This window comes from Oxyura jamaicensis, chromosome 1, assembly GCF_011077185.1.
Source record: "Oxyura jamaicensis isolate SHBP4307 breed ruddy duck chromosome 1, BPBGC_Ojam_1.0, whole genome shotgun sequence".
NCBI classification, from domain to species: Eukaryota; Metazoa; Chordata; class Aves; order Anseriformes; family Anatidae; genus Oxyura; species Oxyura jamaicensis.
The window spans coordinates 89,474,076-89,497,356 of record NC_048893.1 but is presented as its reverse complement, the minus strand read 5'-3'; the positions used below and the strand labels follow the sequence as shown (position 1 = coordinate 89,497,356).

The window sequence follows — 23,281 nt, the reverse complement described above, 5'->3', positions numbered from 1 at the left end:
AAGGAACCTCATTTCACAGCTATTTTCTTGCAACCTTAATGCTAAATTCTCTGACGATTTTGGCCTGTTGTATTTCTGTAGCAAGCATAACTTAATTATTTGGCCAATTACAGTATCAGGGAGTATAACAACCGTTACATGAATGGGTGTTGAATCAGCACATTTTCCACTCCACAGTAATCAACAGGAAAGAGAGGGGAAAATGTATTAACTGAGAAAAATCTAATAAACATAATGCTACCTACAGATATGTGCTATTTAATCTCACAAGTGGATTTTAGGATTCTGTTCACATGGTAATATCAGATACCATCCTACTGCAGGAAACAGTGACTTCAATGTGCAAGTCCAACATCAGGAAAATATTTAATTTTAATGTCTGTATACAGACAAAATGTCGTCCTTGGTGATTCTCAAATGCTGAGCGAAATAATACTCAGGCACTGACACATTTTAGGCTAGATCCTAGAGGAAAATGCTGCTGTTGACTTCAGTGTGAGCCTTCCAGCCAAGTCTGTGAGCAGGACACAACACATCATCTGTCTATAGAGACCTCCCTCAGCAGGGACTAGATCTGGAGTAGGATGCTAGCCATGAATCACAGAATCACAGAATTTCTAGGTTGGAAGAGACCTCAAGATCATTGAGTCCAACCTCTAACCTAACACTAACAGTCCCCACTAAACCATATCCCTAAGCTCTACATCTAAACGTCTTTTGAAGACTTCCAGGGATGGTGACTCCACCACCTCCCTGGGCAGCCTGTTCCAATGCCTCACAACCCTTTCAGTAAAGAAGCTCTTCCTAACATCTAACCTAAAACTCCCCTGGCGCAACTTTAGCCCATTCCCCCTCGTCCTGTCACCAGGCACGTGGGAGAACAGGCCAACCCCCACCTCTCTACAGCCTCCTTTAAGGTATCTGTAGAGAGCGATAAGGTTGCCCCTGAGCCTCCTCTTCTCCAGGCTGAGTAAGCCCAGCTCCTTCAGCCGCTCCTCGTAGGACTTGTTCTCCAGGCCCCTCACCAGCTTCGTTGCCCTCCTTTGGACCCGCTCAAGCACCTCGATGTCCTTCTTGTAGCGAGGGGCCCAAAACTGAACACAGTACTCGAGGTGCAGCCTCACCAGAGCCGAGTACAGGGGGACGATCACCTCCCTAGCCCTGCTGGTCACACTATTTCTGATACAAGCCAGGATGCCGTTGGCCTTCTTGGCCACCTGAGCACACTGCTGGCTCATATTCAGCCGACTGTCCACTATCACTCCCAGGTCCTTCTCCGCCTGGCAGCTCTCCAACCACTCATCTCCCAGCCTGTAGCTCTGCTTGGGGTTATTACGCCCCAGGTGCAGGACCCGGCACTTGGCCTTGTTAAACTTCATGCAGTTGACCCCAGCCCATCGGTGCAGCCTATCCAGATCCTCCTGCAGAGCCTTCCTACCCTCGAGCAGATCGACACACGCACCTAACTTGGTGTCATCTGCAAACTTACTGAGGGTGCACTCAATGCCCTCGTCCAGATCATTGATGAAGATGTTAAAGAGGACCGGCCCCAGCACCGAGCCCTGGGGGACGCCGCTAGTGACTGGCCTCCAACTGGATTTGACTCCATTTACCACAACTCTTTGGGCCCGGCTATCCAGCCAGTTTCTAACCCAACGAAGCGTGCGCCAGTCCAAGCCAAGAGCAGCCAGTTTCTTGAGGAGAATGCTGTGGGAGACGGTGTCAAAAGCCTTGCTGAAGTCAAGGTAGACCACATCCACAGCCTTTCCCTCGTCCACCCAGCGCGACACTTTGTCATAGAAGGAGATCAGGTTCGTCAAGCAGGACCTGCCTTCCATAAACCCATGCTGACTGGGCCTGATCGCCTGCTTGCCCTTCAAGTGCCGCATGATGACTCCCAAGAGGATCTGCTCCATGAGCTTCCCTGGTACTGAGGTCAAACTGACAGGCCTGTAGTTCCCCGGGTCAGCCCTCCGGCCCTTCTTGTAGATGGGCGTCACATTCGCTAGCCGCCAGTCAGCTGGGACCTCCCCCGATAGCCAGGACTGCTGATAAATGATGGATAGTGGCTTGGCCAGCTCCTCTGCCAGTTCTCTCAGTACCCTTGGGTGGATCCCATCCGGCCCCATCGACTTGTGCACATCCAAGTGCCGTAGCAGGTCACCAACCAGTTCTTCGTGGATGGTGAGGGCCACATCCTGCTCCCCATCCCCTTCCACCAGCTCAGGGTACTGGGAATCCAGAGAACAACCGGTATTGCCGCTAAAGACTGAGGCAAAGAAGGCATTGAGCACCTCCGCCTTTTCCTCATCTCTTGTAACTAAGTTTCCCCCTGCATCCAGTAAAGGATGGAGATTCTCCTTTGTCCTCCTTTTTGTGTTGATGTATTTATAAAAGCGTTTTTTGTTATCTTTAACGGCAGTAGCCAGATTGAGCTCCAGATGAGCTTTGGCCTTCCTAATTTTGTCCCTGCACAGCCTCGCTACATCCTTATAGTCCTCCCTAGTGGCCAGCCCACTTTTCCAAAGATTATAAACCCTCTTTTTTCTCCTAAGCTCAAGCCACAGTTCTCTGTTCAGCCAGGCTGGCCTTCTTCCCCGCTGGCTCATCTTTGGGCACATGGGAACAGACCGCTCCTGCGCCATTAGGATTTGCCTCTTGAAGAGCGCCCAGCCTTCCTGGACCCCTCTGCCCTTCAGAACCGCCTCCCAAGGGACTCTACCAACCAGTGTCCTGAGCAGCCCAAAGTCAGCTCTCCGAAAGTCCAGTACAGTGGTTTTACTGGTTCCCTTCCTGGCCTCGCCAAGAATAGTGAACTCCACCATTTGAGTGGTGGAAGAAAAGAATGAAGAGAATAAGGATCTCATTTCATGAGTTTAATTAAAACGTATCTGCCACACTTATTCTGCTTGACAAGTCCAAGGGCTGATAACGTGCCAAATAAATACATGCATAAATAAATAAAAATCACATGTTTCAGTTCAGAGAAGCATGAATAATGAATTAGTCAGGAACTGTGCTGGAACACAAGAGGAGGTAAAGTAACATAGCAGGTTTGATTTTCCTCCATCTGCCTCACTTTTTTTCTGGGTAGGGGCAGACCAGGGGATAGTTAAGCGTTTAGTTTTTGGAAAATAAAGGTAAAACCACTACTGCTTCTGTTCAACTGGCAGATATTAGTATTGAATCTGGAGGCATAGTGCTCTACAAGTGTTAAATGTTCCTTCATTATTATCAGTTGTTACAGCTCCATGTGATATTGATTATGTTAATAATCAGGATAACATTTTGAAGAGGAAGTATTAGATTTTCTAATAGTGATTAGTACATTGATTGTGATTGGCTATATAATTACAAGTTACGGTGGTATTTGATTCTTTAAAATGGCATTTTATAAGTCAAAGACCATTTAGCAAATCGTCTGGCCCAAGTTTGAACATTCACACTTGTAAAGTACACGTTTCTGAAATACAAAATTATGTTATTAACATTTATGAAATAGGATCCTCAAGAAGAAGGTTTCTGCATGCCTGTTATTGGGACCGAGGGCCACAGCATGCATTCAAGTCTAAACACTTTTTAAAACAATACCCACATTTATTGTGACCTCTTCTAACATCTGAATACTTATTTAAGCTGAATTTATTATTATTTTTCTTTCAATATAGGAAAAGATACCTTAAGAGCCATGTATTATGTAGTCCTTATCCAGAGCCTACTGAAGTAAGTGGAAAGAGTCCTTTTATTCAGTTACTTAATGCAAATCCTAAATTGAACACTTCGAAAAGTTAAATTTTAAATCATTTTAGGTTAGCTTCTCATCTTAACATCAGCAATTCAAAATAAGAGCTGACTAGAGTATTAATCAGAGATTTTTACTGCTGCTGGAAGTATCCACCTGTACAAGATAACATTAGATGTAGTAGGGCTATAAATTCTGACATTTTTGTGAACTACACCTGGATTGCACAATTGTTTTTCTCATGAAAAATGGCTGACGCAAGTAAGATTTCAAGATATATCAACTTCGGGAATTTATATTTAGCACTGATAAACCAGTGGAGCCCTGTTTTGGGTGTTTATAAAAGGCAAGAAAAATAAAGATCAGCTGTCACATTGCGTATGCCACCTATTTCACATACCTGCAGCTTGCTCTGTGGGGGGCAGGTAGAACACGATTTTTGTCTTTTTTATACATAGATATATCAGATATTCCAGGAAGGATAAGAAGACTTTAGGAAAAAAAAATATAATCTAACTATATTTTCAAAACAATAACAGTATGACACTAACTCACTGAATCTCCTCATTATAAACTAAAAGATGGCTACGCCGAATGCATCTCACTTTTTCAGAATGCACTGCTGTGTTTTACTTGTAGTTACTCAATCCTCTCAACCCCATTTAGCAGAAAGACAACTGTTTTCATAGCCCAGATTCACACCATGAAGTTTTAACAACTGGTGTAGGGGCCCCAACAGACAAATTTGAGGGAATGGTAAAATTTCTCTTCTCAATCTGATTATATCTCGTTCCTTTAAGAGCACAAGGCCTCAGGAAGCACATGGTTATCAATACAACACTGTGTGGATGCTGTACTCTGTCCCAGGAGCCCTCTAGAAAGAGTCATATGCAACATTTGTACCCATGATGGTGACAAAGCCAAACAGGATTGTTAACTCCCCAATTCCAGTGACTCAGCCTGCAGAAACCCACACACATTTGCTGAGTCTTTTGAAGTGCCTCTCACTCTGGTGGCTAATTATCCACAGAAGACAAGGGCAACCCTTCAGCTCTATGCTCTTGGATAAATGTAAGATCTATGTGGACAAGAGGTTGTTTCAGCTCCCCTCCAAGGCCATCCAGGGGAGCAAGGACATCAGTTCTGATGTTGTAAGGAGCACAGACACTAGCAGCTGTGAGGGAGGGAAGGGTGGGACCTTGGTGAAATGGAACCACAATCTACACAGCTTTTGGAGACCGTCAATAACCACTCCAATTTGGGAGCGGTTCCTCCTCTCTGGTGTGATCTCCCTGTTCATGTTGAGTAGTGTTACAAATGTGGGAGTGGGATGGAAGAGTCTCTAGGGAATAGGAAGCAAAGAGGAAACTGGAAAACACTGGGCTGAAACTTGCCAGCAAATGAGGACGGGGAAGGCACTTAGGTAAAATCCTACACTTTTAACATCTTTTCCCATATACAACATATAAATCTGTCCTCTCTCATATCCTTTTTAAAAACAGCAGTCCTTTCAGCATTTGAGAAATAAAGGCAAGAAGACTGGAGTTTGTATTTTATTTCAAAAACTTGTCCTAGCTATACAGTAAGAGCCTGAGCAAGACATCTAGTAGAGCTTTGACTGTTGTAAAACAGAAATATACAAGGAACGTTTTTTTATAAATTAATAAAAATAATGATCTAGGTCCCTGAGCAGAACAAAATAAATGACATAAGGACATAAAGGTATATATTTCTTGAAAAACTCAGTAGTGACTTTAGCCTGAGGTCTTGCTTTCTTACTTTTGTTTTTTTTTTTTTTTCTTAAAACAAAAAAAGTGCCCAGTACTCATGCACTGAAAAACACAAAACTCAGTTCAAGACTAACATTCCACAGTCCTCTTCCAAACAGGTCAAGCTGTTGCAGAGGATATTAAGGGGAATGTTTATGAGTTAAACTTATTTCATAAATAATTATTTTTGTCTGATATGCTTTCCTAGCAAAAAAGAAGAATCTTCTCTCCTTGTACAGCATTTCTGGATCACTGCAACATCATCTCTTTCTAAGCTGGTTTTAACACCGTTTGCCAGGAGATACTCATCAGTCCTTAGCTGCTCCATTGCATGTCAATAAAAACATAACCATGACCACATGTAAACAAACTGGCTCAGTGGGCAGCTTGCACTTCTCCAGTGGTGCAAGAGCAGCTAACAGGCAACTCTCAAACCCACAGATTCTCTTATTTGCTAGGATTGACTTTTTTTTTTAAGATTTTTTTTTTTTTTTTTTTTGCACATGCTAGAAATGTGTGATAAAGTTCAGCATAAATGCATGAGAACCAGTAGATATTTTGTACCACCTTTTTCCTTCCTTTTGATATTGCCAACACCATCCTAAATATTTGAGGTATGTACACAATACAAGTACTAAAAATACAAGTACTAAAAAAGTGGTCAAGCACGTGTTAAGGCAGAGTAGTAAAGTGATATTTTCCTCAGCTTCAGCACTCAGTGACTCTGCTTGGTGCTTTCCTGTTGAAAACCAACAGATGACTCTTTGTTTCATTCTCCCATCACCTTAGTTACACCAGATACTCTGCATTACATGGCAAGAAGTAATAACATGAGAACTGCTGGCCTCAGAGAGGGCCAGACAAGTCAATCTGCTGACAGCATACAGGAACAATCCCTGGCTTCAGACATCCTGGTTGCTCTGCGAGGAGCCCCAGGCTCACAGCAGGGCAGCTGGCTCCTGCTTCAGGGGGACAGCGTGGACGTGGAGCACACCAAGCCTGGCTTTCCCCGCTCAGCACTGGCCTCCAGAGGTTCTTGAGCCCTCTCTCTCACACACTCTGCTGTCACAAAATACTCGCTGCTAGCCTTTCTCTGTAACAACTACCAGGCTGAAACACAGTCCTCTTGATACAACCTCACAGTCCTCCTAATATAACAGGCACCTCACAGTGGAAGACAAGAGAAAAAGAACTAAATTATGCCTCAAGACTGCAGAAGTACCACCCAGAAGTGGCCTGCTCTGGAAGGCTGGGGAAAACTCCCTGCTGCCCATTCTCCTGGTTGCTGTCAGGTCTTCCACATGGTTTTGGTTTACATCACAGTGTGCTTTCACACTTCATTTATCAGACTTAGTGGTGCTGCTTTGCACTAGAGGGCTTGTCAAGGAGCTGGCTCCATCACCTCTACCACCCATAAGGTGCTCCCACGCACCATCTACTTTCTCTTCTGGAAAAATCCCATCAGCTCTGTTGCAGCAGAATTAGTTGATTAAATTACTCTAGTGCTAGGAAAATCATGTAGCATAGTTATAAACAGCCCCCAGACATGAGAAGTATCTGCTCTGTGCTGGAGTTTTTAAGTAGCAATGGAAACAAAATGTGGAAAGCTGCCCCAACCGACCTATGATTTTCTCTGGTGTCTCACAGTAAAACCACAGAAAAGCACGTTCCTGCAGGACACAATGTGAGGGAGCAGTTTGGGGAGCACTTGTGCTGTAGGACCACAGCTCACCAATTAGCCAGGAGACTGAACAAAGTAAGAGACCACATCAGTTCAAGCCGCAAAAATCTGTGTTTTCTGAGCACATGGCAGAGTCAGCTGTTGCAGACCGATAAAATTTGCAAGAGCAAGCTTTCTAGAGTAGACGTAACCTCACTTACACTGAAGTAATCAGTCCCACAGCCCTCCTCTCTGCTGGAGGGAAAAGCCATCACTGTGAAGTGGGAAAACATGACAAGAGTCAGACAAAATGTGTGAGGATTTATTAATAAAATGATAGAGGAATTGGGTAACTCATAAGCATGGTAACCCATTTACTCAGTTTGGCTGAAGCTCTGCTAATGTTTGGGATTTTATCTCACAAAAATGTATACAACTCATATCAAGAATTTCCCTCCCAGACCTCTTTTGACTAAACAGAGTTTTTCAAAAGCATTTTCTGGTGCTGCACTAAGCTCTGCTTCCATCAGAACCACTGGAACACTGATATGAGGAAAGCTGGGCCAAAATCCCACCCACAAAGTTTTATTTACTAAATGCAGGGTGCTAACACTGGTATCTCTGCAGCCCTGTGAAATCGCAGTTTCTGTGGTGTGTCCCTGGAACAGCGAACTCAGGACTTTCCAGCAATACAGAGCCTCAGATAGGAAGGAGCCTGTTCCAACTCAGCACAAATTCTCTTTATACGAATGACTTCTCATCAAATCCAACAACTAAATGCTTAGGTAAGGGTATCAATATTACACTAATGCATTAGGGAACCAAAAGTAAAGAAATCAGAGAAATCAAACACCAGCAAAAAAATAAAAGAACAATAAAGCCTGGACATGCTTCGCATTCTTTTCCGAATATGAAGCATTTTCTGTTCCAGCAGCAGCCAGCTCTGCAGCTCGGTGTGCGAGTCCTCTTTGTGAAATCTCGGTGACACAGGACTATCAGAATCAAAGAGGAGAGATAACACATAAAAATGGAATTCAGCAAACAAATAAAAACGTAAAGTACTAAACCTAGTTCAGCCCAGCAGACCTTACTAACAAGGCACATCTTATCTCTATAGTATTAATAAAAGCACAGAAAGACAACTTACTCCTTTGCAGCACACACTGAAATCACTCAAAATGAACTGTGGTTTGGTAGGAGATAGATCTATTGTGGGCCATAATTACATACAAAGAAAATGGATATATCTAACATGAAAGCTTTCTACACTGAACTAAAATGCAATAGCCAAGATAATTAGTTTGATCCTTAAGTCTTCTCCACAAAGACAAAATCTTGCCAAGCTGGAAGTTGATTATGCAGTTTTTAAGTTTTTAAGATAATTTATTTTCTTCTGCTACCCTCCACCAGCAGATTGAGACAAAATATGTCCCAGATTTTAAAAACAAATTACTTAAGGAGAACTGTTCATTCAAAACTTTTCTTTTTTCTTTTCCTATTCTCTCTTTTTCACTGCTGCTGTTACAAGTAACACTTATTAGCTGGAATTGGAAAATAATAGAGGAGGAAAAAAAAAAAAAAAAAAAAAACATTTTTTTGTTCCCCCCAAGTTCCCAAGTTATGTTTACATTTGTTAAGATCTTGTACAATTAATTGCCAGAAGTTTTTCATCAGGGGCATTTAAATATGATTGAAATTAAATAAAATAATAAAAACAGTAATAGTCTTTTTCTTTGTTTCCTATGCTGAAATCAATTATTTGATGAAGCTATTTCTTCTGTTGGGTATAGGAAGCTCTGGTGCTGCAGCAAAGGAAAATAATTTTTTATTTAATTTAGTGGTCAACAAGGGCTGATTCTGAATGGTGCACATGGGGCCAGTCCAGGTCTGAGAACCAAGGCATTTTTAGAGCACCCTGAAGCATTAAAGATTCAATGCTTACCAGTTCTTCACCCACACCAAGTCACATATTAGGTGATTAGAGGCATTTCCTGAAAAGTAGAGCCAGGAAGCAATTCATTCTTGAGAACACAGGCATAAATTACTCCAGGTAAGCCACACACAGTATGTCAGCAACTCCACAGGATTTCCCTTCATGCATCTTCCACCCTGCCACAACCCATGGCAAAAGTTCATTTATCCTTTTGTCCCCACAATTTATGAAGCACATATGCCTCAAGGGCTGTCCCTGGAATGACATCCACAGACCTGGCAGAAATATTGTCATGCATAACATCATTTCTCCTCAATATTATGGGCTTTCACATAGTACCTACTTTCTAAGCACTCACCTAATATAGGCTTTTATTGTCAGGAATTAATGCATCAGCAGGGAAGAAAAGAATAACTTCAGCTCTCTATGTTTCTCTATTTACATCCATTTCTATAGCAAGAACAGAATATTCTCATTTGAAAGCAACAAGAAAAAAGGTTTTGAGGTAATGACTTCTTCAAGTATAATATTTCAACAGCATTGCAGAAGTACCCAGCAGTTCTAAGGAGATACGAGTAATATTCTGACTGTCCTACACTCAAATGTCTCATTAGTGAGCATGCTTCTGCATGATCATGACAAACAAAGGCTTCTGGCCCATTTTATGGGCAGGTAAGTAAAGACAAAGCAGAGAACAGGATGCAAGTCTTCAAATTCAAGTTTGCACTTCAATGCTAAAAGTGAAGCATGCTTTCCTTTAATGACACACAGCAATAAAATGTGGCTCTTAATTGCAGGTGTTTTGTCCCAGACCCAAAGTCTTTGACTGTTAAAGATTATGTTAAAATTATACATAACAACTTGAACAGAATTATCTCTTTGATATTTCTTCTGCTTAGGGAATGCCTAGAGATAAAGAAACCTCAAAAGTTGTGCTCTTTTATCATACCAAGTTGCAACAAACTCGGTGTTTAACAGCAATTTTATGGTTTTAAATCACTGGTTTACATTTCTCAAATAAAGTGAGATTCCATTTTACATTTCTACAGATGAGTTCAGAATCAGTCCCAGACAATATTTTAAGCATCTAAAATAGTTATGTTGAGAGCTGGTCAAACTTTTTTTTTTTTTTTTTTTTTTTCCTCTCCACAAAGAATATTTATCTACTTTTAGTTGCTGTCCTGCTACAAACATATATTTATTTGCAAGAAATGCAAACTTCTTCGGCTCAGGGACTATATACAGAGACAACCTCTATCATGATAGAATCCTGAAGTTAACTGGATGATACTTTAATAGAAACAATGAAAAACTGCACTGCAACAACAGTTACATCTCAGCCTAAGAGGGACAGACATTCTAAGTTTTTATTGCCTTTTTCTTGTTATTCCATCCATTTCATTCAGACTACGTAACAAGTAAATGATGGAGGTCTTTTGTAGGATTTTTTCCTTTTTCCCTAGCTGTTGGGCTAACACGACCCTGTGATGCCTTTTTTTTTTTTTTTTTTTGGCTTTTCCCCCTGTAACACTATGTATCCTGTCACTTTTGATTCAAACTGGCCTGTTGTAATAGCATTAGTTCAAATGTAGGTTGCTTGGCAGGAGTGAATGCTTTACATCATCTTGCATAGAAATTTCATTGCAAGTGCAATGCAACATTCATTGCTACAGAAACAAACAACAACAACAACAAAAAACAATGTTTAATCACCAGGGCAATTCACGTAACAGCAGGGACTTTCAGAAGACCAGGAGTGTTTTGTGAACTGGAAGTGGCAGTGCAGAAATGGCATTAGCAGAGTGAAGAAAGTTTAATGGGAAATATGGCAGCTCAGGATTAAAGGGCGGGCAAAGGTGAAACTACTTTAGTGTGAGCTCCTGCTTTCTGCTCAGCAGATTTGACTAGGCAAGCCTGAACTGTTTACAAATACCTGTTGTCCTGCATCCAGAAAAATAGATTTTGTTTCCCAATATTGTATTTTGCCCATAAATGCATCGCTTCTTCCTGTACACCTAGAGTCTAAAATGAAATCCCCCAGCAACTGTCTGGGGACTGCTGCTCTCCATCTACAACGGGGGTTATGACATTGCTTTTAAAAAAACAACAACATATTATTTCAACATTGCCACAGTGAAGGGTGCTCCTGCAAATTTTAAGTAAATAATTGGAAATCAAGGGAAAAGGAATAAAGGGTGATGAAGAACAGAAGTCTCTGAGCATGCCTCTTGCTGAATGGGAATTTTTTATCAGCCGTTTTCTCCCTGTGCTCCATATTTGGTACAGATATTCACAAATTCTCACTTCCACCTGTCTCCTGGCTAGTTCCTCTCCATTGAACTTCAACTCTTACGTTCCTGCAGCACTACAGAAATGGATGTTCCTCTAGACCTCTGTGTCTGCCTCTCAAGTTTTCTTCTGAAAGAAACAATCCACCGCTCCTCATATTGTGAAGTCAGATAGGCTGAAGAGGATGAAACACATCTAGCAGTCCTATTCTGATCTTTTCTGATTGCCAGAAAAATAATAATAATAATAGTTTCACTGTGGAATATTTGAGCATATGCTACGTAACTGCGAGCTGCTATTGGAGCACCATAATGGGCCCAAAGACTGAAGCAATCTTTCTGCTCTCATTATGGTTTCTGCATGAGTAGGGACACACAAGGAACCTGTGAGAGGAAAGCAAAGGTGCCACTCTCCAGGGATGTCAATCAAATGTTAAGTTTGAAATTGCAAAGCATTCCTTTGAGCCAGACAGTAATAACGCTTACTCCACACTCAAAATTGCAGACAAACCTGTCCATAATCAGATAACATAAAGACTCTGGCAGATGGCTGGTGACGTCTGTACCTGCCTCCTTCCCCCATATGTGGCCAATTCATTGTGGTTTACAAGTGTCTGGGAAAGGCAGCCCCCGGGAAACAGATCTGCTTGGCTCCTCCGGGCCAGCTGTACGCCTCACAGAAGCGAGCATGACCCACTGGGTAAACTGCAGAAGTGATTATCAGAAGAGCCAGGACGATGCTCCTTGCCACACAGATCACTCACGTGCAATGCACAACTTGACAGGTGCTGGTTGTGTAAGTTAATACTTTGGGGATTTTTTTTTTTTTTAATCTTACTGAAAACCTTGTATTTTTAACTTTTCTATTTCCCTCAGTTGGTGCATAAAGAAGGTTCTGCAATGGAAATAACTTTGACAACCTTGCTGCAATTATACTGAAATTACTGAAACAAATAAAACCTCTGCAAATCTTTTCTCACTTTCAAAGGCCAGAAAACATACTGATATTTATAGGTGTTGTCAAGGAACTACAATTCGTACCGGTACACTGAACACGAATAAAACCCGATGTTAACAAGCAGCGTCTGTCCATCTGATTTGTTCTAGTGGCCATGTTAAAGCAGCACTGCATTTGAGCTGGTGAGGTTATTAATTGGCAATGAGTAGAAATACACAGTTTAAAACACTTTTTACTAATAAAAACCTGGATAAATCTGAGTTGGCACATTTATTAATGCCCAGAATCATACTATGACTCAAAGAATGATTACCTTGGGCCCTTGACAGTTCGAAGACAGATGAGCTGATATGGCAGCCTATTGCTGCATCTGTCGAGAGATAACTTCAGTTTGGCGGGTGTTTGTTTAATGCTTGTGTAAATTTCCAGACTGATAGCCCTGAAATATGAAGCTTCATCTTCAAAACCAGGCACAGGTTGGGTCCATTTTCACAGTGTGCCTTAAACAAGGGCTTAGTGCTAAGAACAGGACAGAGAAGCATCTCACTGCTTATTCAGTCATCAGAGAAGTCTACTGAGAAATTTCTTTGCAATGTAAAAGGTAGAAAAATATCCAGGACATGCTTCACATGTTATATTTGCTGTGTTTATGTTATATCCAATACACAAAATTGGTAATTTAGAAAGTATCTTACAACCTTTACAAGCAGCACAGCTGTATTTGCTTTACATTGTACTTGGCCCTGAAGACTAAGTACCCCTAGAGGGATATCTCAGTGAAAATTTTCAGAAGAAAGGGCACAAAGCAAACTCTCCAAAAAAGAGAGAAGTGGTTGTTTCTCCCCATTCTTTCTTCCCTCCTTGCAAAGGGAATTAGTGTGCAACTAGCTTCAAATTGAAGTAAGCTTTGCAAATTCACATTTGAGCACTAGCCTGATCCAGGAAAGTCTAAATTAACTGATTAAGCCTATTTTTTGAACTAGAGCAAACCATATCTGGACACTTTTTTATCCCTTCTTCTTTCTAAGCCTATCATTTCTCCCTCATCCTCTATATACTCCTAATCTTATTTTTTGATTCAGCCAGAGAGCATACTTCTCCTTTTCAAACTGCATCTGCAGGAGAAGCTCCCTCGGTTCAGTGGGGAACAACTCATCATGAGACACCACCATTTTCAGAAGACCTGAAAACTCTTTCTACACCCAGGAGATGAGTTTTAAAATGTAATAGTAAGCCATGAGTATTGACGTGTCAAAAAAGGCCACAAAGGAATGAACCCTGCAGACCTCTGTGCTGCAGAGAACTTTCTCCTTTGCCCGTTCTCAGCACGGCTTCGAGTGGCGGATCAATTAAATCAACCAGACAGCCAAACAGCAACCTGTGTGCTGAGCAAGAGCTACGTTACTGACTTTTAACAACTCTCTGCCTGCCAGGACTCCTTTCTGTTCACAGCAGTGAGAACTGGCTTAGGGCTGCGCTGATCGAGCCGCCACTTGCTGGATTTTTACTGAAGGGAAGGCATCAGAGCATCCTGAGGGAAGGGAAATTTGGCTGTGTGGAAACAGAGAGTAAAAGAGGAAAAGGGAAAAAGCTATATGACAAAAGGGCCTTGAAACTTCCAGCCAGCATCTAAATTTTGCATACCATCCTCCAGCCTAAGAAGCATGTGTGACTCAACCATAAGTAAGAGGACTGCAGCTGAGCTCTTGACAGAGCTGTAATAGAAAAAGAAACATAGCACGGACAGGGGGCATTAATGAATATTTTCTTATATTATTCACTGCTTTCTTGAATTCTTATTAGGAAATTAATAAACACATACAGTTTGCAGAACAAATCCAGGCACTAGGAACTTTCCAGAGTACTATATATATATATATATATATATATTTGTTACTAATGGTAATTATGCCTACAGGTGAAGTAACAGCTGAGTGACTCAAGTTACCCTGCTGTTTAATTTAATCAAAAGAGTCATGAATTCTGTGAATTCTTTAACAAGGCCTTTTAGAAAAAGGACAAAGATAATTTCCCCTATTATTGGGATACAAAGAACACAATGAATTCATTTCATAACACTTAATATACAGCAAGAGTTTTTGAAGAAAAAAAAAAAGAATAAAGGAGAGGGAATGAATAAAGCCACTTGAAGGTATGTTGATTTTCTGTCTGGAAATCTGTGGCATGTTCTCAAATCATTGCCACAATCTACAGGGTTTATAGATGTTACAAATTAGTCAAAACAATTGTGATTGAATTTAACAGGAAAAAACAAACAAACAAACAAAACACATTTGACTGCTACTTGTTTCTGAAGCACAGAATAAACATCAGGAGGGGTCAAAACCACAGCTACCAACATGAAATCTTAAGAAGCTAGGCTCAGATTTCATTATTTTTGCTGTTCCAAACCCTTAGGCTCGTGGAACGCATATTTGCAAAACGTGGGAATCAGAAGAAGCAGGGAGATCTATCGATCTTTAGTGTATACTCTGTCTTCTCTTACTTCCCAAAGTATGGGAAATTTGAGACTAGATAATGATTTGAGAGCTTAGACCAAACCTGATATTTAATAAACTCTGGCAGATTTCAAGCCCCTTACTTCTTGAACAATGATGTGCCTAAAGATAATGGTCTAGAATAATCCATGTTTAATTGATTAAACAACTCAATGCTACTACCAGGTTCTTTGATTTATGAAAATATTGAGAGTTTACATACCAGATCCACTCTCAGACCAGGAGTAGCAACCCCTCCTGACCATAACGAATCTCTTCACTGTTTGTTTTCTCATCATCTACTGCTCAGGACTTAAGGTTAATGGAGAAAATATAAGGAAAGAGACAAACAAAAACAGTCTTCAGCCTGTCTCCTGCAGTGAGCAGCAAAAAGCAATAATCTTCACAACCCACAGAAACACTCTTGGATGATTGATGACTCTCTCGATTACAGAGGAGCCTGGGGGAATCCCCAGTTTCTGGCAGCACTGTACATAGGAGCATGGCCTATCTCTCACTCAGCATGAGTGCAGCCAGTCCTCCTGGTGCTGGATATTTTAGACACGGTGGAGAAGTCAGCATCTATGCATAACCTACAAAATAACCTCTCTGCCTTGGTACTTGGTTGCACAACAGTTCAAATGGCTCTGGTTCCCTCACTGCCCAAACCTGAGTTCTCCGGGGACCCTGCCCTACATTCATCTGTGTTTTTGGAGAGGCATGACAGAAAGGCAAAGAATAGATGCCTTCAGTCACACAGCAGGTCAGTAGCACACATTAAAAATAGAATCATTGTCTAGCTGAGACCCTTCCTTCAGAGTCCAGCCCGACCTAGAAAATTAAAGAATTAACATGTGCCAGAACTTTTGACTCAAGAATTCACATTTAGAAATTTGTTATGGTAAAGGCTAATTAAGGTCAATCACACAATACCCTATGTACAGAGATCCATTAAGTCATTCACCCTCAGAAGGACCAGGGTTGGTTCCCAAAGGACACTTGCCAGTATTTTGTCCAAAGCACTTTCAGAAGTCACAAGCAATATGAAGGTTCTAGTAATTCCTTTGCAGATGCTTCAGGTTCTTTCCATCTGAATTTTTTTTTTTTTTTTTTTTAATCTAAACCTATTTCCATTTAAGTTTCATCTGTCCATGCCTTTTGATCATGCTTGGCGCACTGAACTAAATTTATTTTATTCTTACGTTTGCACACTGCAAATATTTATAGTCCATTGCAAAGTCTTTTTTTCCTTAGCCATTAAATAATCTAACGTATCACCAGGCAGTCATTCTACTGTTTTCTCATATTTCTTTTCTTCCAGTCCCAATATTTGCTACTTCCTACTGAAATACTCCAATTTTTGTTTATCTCTTTGGTAACACAATGACCTAAATGAATTCAAAAGGCAAAATTCAGTACTCAACGTGAAACACTACTACATTTTCCTTTCCCTCCCTCTCTCCATTTTTACACCCTTCTGAAAGATCAGCTCACTTTTAGGCATCTTAGTAAAATAACAAGATGAGTGTAGCATCCAGTCTAACCCTTAACACGTACACAAGTTTGTAAGGTCAGAGTTCCCAGGAAAAATAAAGAAATCTGGCCTTATCTATATGTCTGAGGATAAAGTTGGGCTCTTTGGAAAAATCTGAACCAGCACCATGGGACCTGGGCAGTTGGCAGCAGCACAGCACCACTGGAAACAATCTGAGGTCCAGCATCCATTGTCACGTTTGTTCTGAGCAATAGCAGGGATTATGTTGCTGCAAGGAACCCACAAGTTATTGGGGTGCAAGGAAGCTAGGATGTATTGCTTTTTCCATTATCAGGTGAAACTAAAATGATAACATTGTCCAGAATGTGCCAGGGGTGTTGGGAACATCATCCCTTCTTCCTTCCTTTCCACTCAAGGAAAGCTCCTGCAACTGGACCTGCTGTTGGCTGATGTGCCAATGGTGCCAGCTGCTGCCTGCCCCTTCTCTGAAGGCACATGAGGTGGGGTTTCAGCAGGGGGACCTCACTCCCTCCTGGCACAAAGCACAGTTTGTAGGCCACACAGGCTAAACACACAGGAGTATAGCATCTGCTGTATTTCTGCAGACAGGAAATGTATACTTCAGAAATAAAAGTATCAAAGCAGCATTTATAAACAAGGTATTAAACAAAAGCTCAGGGTCTCCTGCTTCCCCCATGCTCCTGCTAGACAATGCTCCCATGCTCCCACTAGGCAGAACGCAATGGGGGTCCCTTGGTCCTGCAAAAACAACAGCTACTCAGAGGCACGTCTGCAAGCCTCACCTGTGGGAAGGACCCGAGGGAGTTTCTCTTCCAAAACCAATGTTAGGGGAGGGTGAAACTCTCTTTCAAGTGTCATGGTGTTAATTTTACTCTTTTGAGTATGGAGACGGGTCTGTCCGGTTCTGTCTTGAGGAGTGTCTGAAATGAAGCTTGACATAACTGCTCACTGCAGCCTGCATCTGTATAACCTCATTTTAAAATACCAGTACTTTCCAAAGGAAAGGAAAACATCCTTTGCTGCCTGGAATTTTCCATGGTTACACTTTGCCCAGAGGTGATTTTTCCCTCAGAATAAACTTTTGGCATCATATAATACTTTTAAATTCTGTTGTTTGTATCTACCAAGGCAGACAAATAAATGGAGGGACAAATAAATGAAAGAATAGCCTGAGATTTTTATCAGTGTCTACAGCCAGGATGATTCAATGATCGAGACAATTGCTCTGGAAAGTTTTAGACTTCTGTCAATTGAGCATTGCTGAAATTCCAAGATGACTGGGGGGTCATCCTCAAATCTTTCTCATTAAGGAAAAATCTAATTTTAAGAGGGTGTGAATGGAAACGCCTATAGGGAATGTCATTTCTAAATTTTAGATCCTGTCAATTTGTGCTTTCCAAAAGAGCTAAGTGTTTGAATAACCTCATGAGGATATGATTTCTGTCAACATTAAAAAATATGCACAAATATTAGTAGTTTAAAATCCATGACTTTGAATCACACTGTTAATATTTAAATACAATACAATGTAGTTGTAAACTACTGTTATCCAGATTGCCACTTCACTGAATATTTGAATCCCCAAGACCCACGCACCTTTTTTGAAAGTATGTTTACTCATCCCAGAAGTAGCTCGAAACTCAGTCTCATCACTGCTATAAAATATTGGACATCAAGTGTTTTTTTGTGTTATTGCATAATTCCTGCATACATGGATATAATAGCATAATTTATAAATGATACAAATAAGAACTCACACCTGCACTGAACCTACATGTACACATAGTCTTTAAAGAGTTGAGGGTCTGGTATATCAAGATTAACAAGACAGTCTTGCCATAAACCTATTTTTATTGTGAGGCAGTTTGTGTGTAGACAATTTAATTATTGGCTTAAGCAATAAAATTCCCACAACTGTAAAGACCAGCCCAACCAACCCATTTGTCACTTGATTAACCTGCTGAAACTCAAGACACCTGTTCCAAACTAACAGACTTTGAAAGAAAAAGTATCAGAGGACTTGACACTGTGCCACCATCTTGGCATCATATTTCACTTAAGACAACTTTCCCCCCTTCCCCTCCAACCCTCCCCAAATGCCTTCATTTTGTGTGACAGATATATTTGCCTGAAGCTGTTAAGAAGAAGAATGTAGAACACCTTTTTCAGAAGACAGATTTTTTCCTAAAGATATGATCTCAAGAAAAAAAAAAAAAAGTATACTGATTATCCGTATCCAGAGGCTAAGAGGATAAATCCCTTTGTTATTGATCTGCTTAGGTTAGGAATTCAGGAGATGCACGTGTGCCTTTGCATGTCTGTGCTTTGCTAGTCTATATTGAGCTTCTTGGGTGACACAGATGAAAAGCTAAGTTTTAAGGGCCTGTCTTATATATATATATATTTTTTAATCTTAATGTTGTGACATTAAGAGGTGTGACAACTGAGGTGTCAACAGTCTGCAAGCATCTTCCAAAGCATTGCCTTACACTTCACTGAAGAAAAAATAGTTATTCAAAATTAGAAGGACTGTTAGTTTTGGTTTTGTTTTTTCATAAATAATATTATAAGCCTTGTGTCACAGGATTTAGAACATTACCCATCTGCTCTGGTGGTTCAGCTTTCTTATCTACTGAGATCAAATTCTTAACTAAGGAAATTTCAAAGAAAATTAACCTCCTCCTTCTCTGGTATACCGGTTAGCAATCACTTTTCTCCCCACCAGCTTGGGAGAACTTGTGATGTGTTGTTATCCTACAGGGCTTGCTCTGTGCTGCATACAAGGAAGAAATCAGAGTGGCAGGAAGACATCTGCACAAGCCCTTCAGCAGCAGTGGTGTCTTAGCAGCAGATCTGCTGCAAGGAAAGAGACATTCTGAATTTCAAAGGAGCAATGCTTTCTGCTATTACATTAAGAATTCTAAGTAAATTATGTAATAAAAATCCTTGTTTATATGCCAACTAATGATAATCTCTGAGCCTGGTAGCAACAGGTACAGCTTACAAGTAAGCCAGAAGAGATCACACCAAAAGAGAATACAACAAGACAACTGGGTCCAAGACTAGGAACTCTGCACTGCACTCCTCCCCAGGCAGATATCCCAACACTACTCACTGATTTCTTAGTTCTGGCATGCAGTGTTTGCATCTGACTTTTCCTCAAAGGAAATTCAACTTTCATGACAGCTTGTTGACAAGCAGGGAAATGAAACTCCTCTGTTTAGCCATGCAGAGGCGCATCATGGATAATCCCACACATGGTTACAGACATCATCCCAACTTCAAGGAAACACCTACCAGGCTGCAAAGATGACTCTACCTCCAACATTCAGCCCCTTGTTTACCTGTAAGCACTGGTAAAACCTCACTGAAGCCAGAAGTTTCCACAGTGTGAGAGCCTAGTAGCACCAACTGGTAGTGATGGTATTGATTAACCTCTAAACTGGACTGGCTACAATAAGGTTTAGAACCAAAAACCACATTTTCACTGTGCCTAACCTTGGACTTTTTCAGGTATTGAAATGCCATCACAAATTATAATTCCAACCTGACACTACTACACAACGCAAATTTTCAAGAATAGATCTGTCCTTTGGTTACAAAATTATCTTTAAGCAAAGATAATATTCCAACACAATCCCCTCTCTGGTATTGGTACAAGTAAACCAAATCCAGCATCCAAGATGCTAAAATGTTCAGCTGTCCATCACTGTTATGCCGAATTACCCAGCCCCTCCAGGTGTAAAGCACAATTAACACTGTGTGTGAATGAGTCATTGAATGATTTCAGCTTTCCGAAGGAATCACTATTTCCTGCTTTTTCCTTCAGATGTTCCACATCCCTCAGAGACACCTAAGGTTATAGTATGTATTATGTCTTGTTCCTAAGGGTCAGTATATCATATCAACAGAAGAAATACAGCTTGTTAACTTTCTGCACGCATCATTTGCGATTCCATTCCATGGGCACTTGCTGACTGAAGTAATCTCAATAATAAAGGTAAAAATATATATTCCTAGAAGACTATTATACGGAATGACATAGGATGTAATGCCCTGTAGCCAGAGAAAAAGGATGATTTTAAATGAATGAAACCAATGCTGCTTATGTGGTGGTAGGAAGATACTGCCTTTTTAAAAATACATATAACTGCAATGAAAGCTAAGCTGTTATTATGTGTAAAGCAGCTGCAGAGAAAGCGATAGCGTTAAAGGCATTAGAACAAAGATTATCTGTTCTCTGTAATTAAATCCTTTCCCTGCTTTATACCAGATGACTCCTCAGGTCATATGAGTCCAATTCAAGCATCACCCTTGAAACTAGCCTGAAGAGGTTGCAGCCAGACACTGGAAACCCCCCAGCCCACAGGGATTTAATTGTTCTATGGTTTCGGTCCTTCTCTCCACAGGAGTGGAGAGCTGTGACACCCATTGCAAACAGTATCCAGGAAGAGGCCGGTCTCTGCACAGCTTCCCCTTCCTGCATACCTTTTGCCAGTGACTTGCACATTTGGCATGGCAACCCATAAACATCACTTCCATGTCAGAACAGACAGATTATTCATATCCGTATTCTAATGGTAGTATGATATAAAAATACAGAGTACTTCCATTTCAGAGACAATGAGAGTGTACCCAGCTCTCAGAGAGTGAGCCTGGTGCCAGGCCATTCTCTGCATGGGTGGGGGACAGAGGAAGGCATCAGCACAGGCACTCCGCAATGGCCTTTTATCAGCCTGTCAGTCTGGCCAGGCTATGGGATTAGCTCCTTGCTCTCCCATACAGTTTTCTGCCTCATCTGACACTACTTCACCTATTGCTTTTCTGCTGGAAGCAGTTACACATGTTTAAAAACAAATAAAGGTTTTGCACGATCCATGAAAAGGGGAAGAGGGACTGCTGCTAGTTCAAACTCTGATCCACAACACTGATGATAAAAGAAAGGAAAAAAGTCACTGCTGTTTGGCGAGCTGCTGGTCTCAATCCAGTTATGAGGGGAATATCTACCTACACGGATGCCCTCAACCTGGTAAGAGATGCTCAACAGCTGGAGGGTAGGAAACCTGAACTTACTTTTCCTCCACCTAGGGTCTCTCTGGGCCATAAGTAAAAAGAAGATAATGATGGAGTCAGGCCTGAATCATAATGCATCCATTTACAGCCTGAAAATCAAAGGCTGACCCAGGCAAGTGTCCTTCCACTCCAACCATCCTGGACAATGTATCTTCATTGTGGTGCAGTTTCAAGAAAAGCAAGCTCTAACATTTACAACTTGTTTCCCTTTATAATGGCCCTTATTTTTTCAGCTTGCAAGGCAAGGTTCTGCCTTCTTAAACAACATACAGAGAAGAAAGAAAACTAGAGAACTAGCTGGTCCATTTAACCCCTGTTAAAGTAGACATTTAAATCCAGACAAGGAAGTTATCTCAATTAGACACACAGAAGAAGTTGTTTTACATTTTCTACACCAAACTACTTCCAATAGTATTTAAATGTTTAGTTTCCTACCCTTAGAGGTTTCTGGTGGAGTGCATTTTCCTCGCCAGTTTACCTACTGCCCTCTGATATCCTGCTCGCTGCCTTTTGGTTTTCCATGATAGATGCTTCCACCCTATAACACATATATACATTGTCTCTAACCCCCATTCACACTATTGTGCTCTATCTTCATAAGTAACCTAAGTTCTCTTCCCAATAATCTTCCTCTTCATTTGTCATTAATATTTTTCTTTTCTTTTATCTACTTTTTTTTTTTCCTCCACTGTATATACATTTTGTTTCCTTTTTATTCTGATTAAAATTTCACTTGAATGCAAATTTCATAGCAAAATATTGCTACACCCAGATGCTACATGCACACTCATACTTGTACAAGACCAAGAAAATTCTCATCCCTTACCTTCTGTTCTAGGTTTTCACAATTGCTGTGATAGTTTTTTTCTTTCTCCAGATTAGTCTCTCTTTTCTACTTTTATGCTGTTTTTGCTAATACCACAACTACTTTTTCTCTGATGGTGGATTAAACACTATTTTCTTTATTAGTACAGTTTGACTGATGCTGACCTTTTGTCACCATTTTTCTTTAAGTGCCTTGTTTATTCCATCAACATTTTTAAGAATAGTCCTCAGAAGTAACACTAGAGGCTGCTCCTCTCACAAGGCCATGCAGTATTATCTCCTTCATTACTGCAAACACCAAAACCAGTAATTGTGCACACCTGCAAGACAGATTACATAAGTTTTTGTTTCTTTGTCTTACTCAAGGCACTTCTAGGGTCTGTGGTGTCACTAGTTTGCATCTTAATTATGCAAAAGGACAGATAAGCTGGTTTAATTAATTGCAATTTAGGGCTACTTAGCAGTGTGAATCCAGAGATCTGCCTTCCTTTTCCCTCAGCTGTTCCCCAAATGAGGCTAAGTAGAATGCTACAAGTCCCCTTTCTAATGGATTCTACAGGTCTGTAGTCAATTCATTGAAAAATTATGTTGGTGACCTTTCATTCTGGCATGAACAGCCACCAAACTCCATTTTCCATGAAGTATTGTCAAACAATGATGTTTTATCGACTTAACTTTGAAAACTGAAAACCAGAAGCACTGGAATTTAACACCCTGATAAATTTTGAGATTGGTAAAATGATAGTTTTGCTTATTCAACCACAACCTGGGAACAGATCTTGCATATGCAGAAATACATGATTAACTCTGGGAAGCAAGTGAAGTTACAAGACCTACAAAAAGTTGTTTCTGTAGAAGAAAGAGGGTACAGAAGATTTAAACTAATAGTTCTGCTCGATAGTAATTGCTTCAGGCCTAGCGATTCCTCACAGACAATTCAATTAAATGCTGACAGAAACACAAATAGAGCTCACACGGTCTTCTAGTTCTTGCAGCATTGCACTGATGTCATCTTGTCT

The 23,281-nt window shown here is 40.8% G+C and overlaps 1 long non-coding RNA gene across 1 annotated transcript in view; it reads right to left on the bottom strand.

Moving 5' to 3' along the window:
- The window catches only part of LOC118160391, a 125,901-nt gene that overhangs the window by 84,037 nt on the left and 18,583 nt on the right, over positions 1-23,281 (bottom strand). The gene's annotated exons all lie outside the window — the stretch shown is intronic.